Source organism: Choloepus didactylus, chromosome 4 (assembly GCF_015220235.1).
Source record: "Choloepus didactylus isolate mChoDid1 chromosome 4, mChoDid1.pri, whole genome shotgun sequence".
Taxonomy (NCBI): Eukaryota; Metazoa; Chordata; class Mammalia; order Pilosa; family Megalonychidae; genus Choloepus; species Choloepus didactylus.
The window spans coordinates 155,601,586-155,606,110 of record NC_051310.1 but is presented as its reverse complement, the minus strand read 5'-3'; the positions used below and the strand labels follow the sequence as shown (position 1 = coordinate 155,606,110).

The following is a 4,525-nucleotide window of genomic DNA, read 5'->3' as shown; positions in this document are numbered from 1 at the left end:
ACTGTTGGTGGGACTGTATAATGGCTCAGCCACTCTGGAAGTCAGTCTGGCAGTTCTTTAGAAAACTAGATATAGAGTTACCATTCGACCCAGCGATTGCACTTCTCGGTATATACCCGGAAGATCGGAAAGCAGTGACACGAACAGATATCTGCACGCCAATGTTCATAGCAGCATAATTCACAATTGCCAAGAGATGGAAACAACCCAAATGTCCTTCAACAGATGAGTGGATAAATAAAATGTGGTATATACACACGATGGCATACTACGCGGCAGTAAGAAGGAACGATCTCGTGAAACATATGACAACATGGATGAACCTTGAAGACATAATGCTAAGCGAAATAAGCCAGGCACAAAAAGAGAAATATTATATGCTACCACTAATGTGAACTTTGAAAAATATAAAACAAATGGCTTATAATGTAGAATGTAGGGGAACTAGCAATAGAGAGCAATTAAGGAAAGGGGAACAATAATCCAAGAAGAACAGATAAGCTATTTAACGTTCTGGGGATGCCCAGGAATGACTATGGTCTGTTAATTTCTGATGGATATAGTAGGAGCAAGTTCACAGAAATGTTGCTATATTAGGTAACTTTCTTGGGGTAAAGTAGGAACATGTTGGAAGTTAAGCAGTTATCTTAGGTTAGTTGTCTTTTTCTTACTCCCTTGTTATGGTCTCTTTAAAATGTTCTTTTATTGTATGTTTGTTTTCTTTTTAACTTTTTTTTCATACAGTTGATTTAAAAAAGAAGGGAAAGTTAAAAAGAAAAAAAAACAAGGGAAAAAAAAAGATGCAGTGCCCCCTTGAGGAGCCTGTGGAGAATGCAGGGGTATTCGCCTACCCCACCTCCATGGTTGCTAACATGACCACAGACATAGGGGACTGGTGGTTTGATGGGTTGAGCCCTCTACCACAGGTTTTACCCTTGGGAAGACGGTTGCTGCAAAGGAGAGGCTAGGCCTCCCTATGGTTGTGCCTAAGAGCTTCCTCCCGAATGCCTCTTTGTTGCTCAGATGTGGCCCTGTCTCTCTAGCTAAGCCAACTTGAAAGGTGAAATCACTGCCCTCCCCCCTACGTGGGATCAGACACCCAGGGGAGTGAATCTCCCTGGCAACGTGGAATATGACTCCCGGGGAGGAATGTAGACCTGGCATCGTGGGACGGAGAACATCTTCTTGACCAAAAGGGGGATGTGAAAGGAAATGAAATAAGCTTCAGTGGCAGAGAGAATCCAAAAGGAGCCGAGAGGTCACTCTGGTGGGCACTCTTACGCACACTTTAGACAACCCTTTTTAGATTCTAAAGAATTGGGGTAGCTGGTGGTGGATACCTGAAACTATCAAACTACAACCCAGAACCCATGAATCTCGAAGACAGTTGTATAAAAATGTAGCTTATGAGGGGTGACAAGGGGATTGGGAAAGCCATAAGGACCACACTCCACTTTGTCTAATTTATGGATGGATGAGTAGAAAAATAGGGGAAGGAAACAAACAGACAAAGGTACCCAGTGTTCTTTTTTACTTCAATTGCTCTTTTTCACTCTAATTATTATTCTTTTTATTCTTGTGTGTGTGCTAATGAAGGTGTCAGGGATTGATTTGGGTGATGAATGTACAACTATGTAATGGTACTGTGAACAATCGAAAGTACGATTTGTTTTGTATGACTGCGTGGTATATGAATATATCTCAATAAAATGAAGATTAAAAAAAAAAAAAAAGACATAATGCTGAGCAAAATAAGCCAGGCACAAAAAGAGAGATATTGTATGTTACCACTAACGTGAATTCTGTGAAAAATGTACAATGTTTTATACTGTAGAAGGTAGGGGACCTAGAGATACCAATTAGTGGAGGGGGAATGATAATCTAATAAGAACAGATAAACTATGGAGGGTAATCTCAATGTTATGGGAATGCTCAGGAATGATTATGGTTTGTAAACTTTCTTGGATATAGTAAGATCATGTTGGAAGCAATAGAGTTATTTTAGGTTTTTTTTTTTTCTCTTATTCCTTTGTTTTCTTAGGGGTTGTTAATTTTCTTGGGGTATGGTAGGAACATGTTGGAAGCAATGTAGTTATTTTAGATTATTTGTTTTTCTTACTCCTCTGTTTGGACATGGTTTATTAATTTTCTTGGGGTATGGTAGGAACATATTGGAAGCAAAGTAGTTATTTTAGGTTATTTGTTTTCCTTAATCCATTGCTTTGTTTGAAATGTTGTGGGGTTTTTTTGGTGGTTGTTTGCCTGTTTGTTTTTAATTTTTTGATAAACAAAGTTAAAAAATTGAAAAAAATCAGTAGAAAAATGGGAGTAAAAACTAAATGACAAATAGGGTGGGATGGGGGGATGGTTTGGGTATTCTCTTTTCACTTTTATTTTTTATTCTTATTCTGATTCTTTCTGATGTAAGGAAAATGTTCAGAAATAGATTGTGGTGATGAACGCATAACTATATGATCATACTGTGAACAGTTGATTGTATACCATGGATGACTGTATGGTTTGTGAATATATTTCAATAAAACTGAATTAAAAAAAAAAAATGATCCAAGTCTTTCTGAGCCAAAGTGTGTGAAGATTCATGTGTTAGAGACCCACAGTGACCAAAAAGTAAGGAGTTTGGCTGGGTCCACAGGCCGTGTAGGCAAGGAAAGAATTTAATGTTTTTGGTGTCACAGAATGGTATGGGCTATCTGCAATGTGTCTTGTGGATGTACTGTGTCAGTGTTACTACAGGTTGCCCTGTCTACTGAGAGCAGTGTCACCATTTATGGAATGTAAATCTCATGCCAAAGGCAAGCAGGCTCTAGGGGGCCATGGGCTAAATTGTGATTTCTGGAAACTAATTGGATTGGCTCCTGCTGGAGTTCCTGATAACCTGATCAATGAAGAATCTTTTTTGACATCCAGCTTACAACAGACACAGTATGATCTGAGGAGAAAACATGTCCAAAATTTTGAGAGCACAGTCCTTGGTCACCAGTTGCTTTCGAGACCACTACCTGTGATGGGGAATGCTGTGAAGTCACTCCTCTGACATTAGTGCAAACACAAGTGGAAGGTAGTGCTTAACACTCTTCAAGCTTGACTATTTTGAGGAAGAGACACTTTGACTCAGTCCTCTCAGTTGTACCTGGAGACCTGCATCCCAGCTCTGGGCAGTGTGTTCTTTATTGCCCAGTCCTGGTGGGCAGAACAATCCAGGACACAAGGGCATCTGGCAGAATACACTCATGTTGAAGCAAAGTGTCCTTTCCTGACCTTCAAGGAATTCTGAACCAACTGGAGGACTTGGTTTGTGACACAGTAGATAGTCTTGAAATTGCCAGCAGCAAGCAGAGTGTATGATCTCAACCCAAACTGCAAGTCCCCCAAACAGTCTTTCAAATGGATAAACTGTTCAGATGCCACTGTGTGGCTAAAAGAATACAATATAAAAAAAGAAGACGGAACTTTCTATGAATTTGGAGAAGATATCCCAGAAGATTCTGAGAAATTAATGACAGACACCATTAATGAACCAATCTTGCTGTGTCAATTTCCTGTAGAGATAAAGTCCTTCTATATGCAGCAATTTCCTGAGATTCTCACCTTGCTGAATTTGTCAACATATTGATGCCTAATGTTAGTGAGATTGTGGGAGGCTCAATGTGTATCTGGGATAGTGAACAAATACTGGCAGGCTATAAGAGGAAGGGATTCACCCCACCCCCTGTTACTGATATACAGGTGAGGGAAGATACAGAACATGTCCTCATGGAGGATGTGGATTGGGCTTGGAATGATTCTTAACTTGGATTCTGAATAAGAGTCACTTCTGAAATGTATGCTTAAACCCTTGATTTGTCCATTGACGCAAGCCATAACTGATTCCTCCTGAAGCATTGGGAAAGAATATGGTTCCTGAAAGGGACAGACTGCCTCTTAAAAGAAAAAGACAAAATCCAAAATCTTTCTTTTTTTGTTCCATTTGAATTGCTTTCTGTTTTCTATTCCTACTACCACAAAAAGTAGTCCAAATTACTTGAATATCAAGGGGCATTGTTGTTGTCATTTTAAGAAAACAAAATCCATTACAAAGTTTGAAGAAAATATGTGACATGTAACCCTGCAGTTATGGATTCATTTCAGCCCTTTAGTATCCAAATACACCATGTATTTAATTAAACAGTTTTTAATTATGTTCTAAAGCATCCTAGTAACTTAATCCTTCTGTCCTTTTATGTGTAACTGGAATTCAATTTATATCATTTTATTTGATCAATGAGCTAACATCTTGGGAGAAAAGTCACAATATGGCATGAAAATTTGCTAGTTTTAGAATAGGATATAATTTAGCTGTAGAAACTGGGATCAAATGAATACAGTCTTTTGCATCATTTATTACTTTTCTAAACCTGTTTACCTGCTTATAATTCCGAGGCATACTAATTGATTTGAAAGAATTTGTAAAAGTGGAATTGTCTTAAAGGATTTAAAGAGTATGATTATTTTTTGGTAGTTAAAC

General features: G+C 38.5%; 1 pseudogene; it reads left to right on the top strand.

The window, feature by feature from the left end:
• Positions 1–2,559: 2,559 nt before the first annotated feature.
• On the top strand, positions 2,560–3,860 carry LOC119532943 (annotated as a pseudogene).
• Positions 3,861–4,525: the final 665 nt, after the last annotated feature.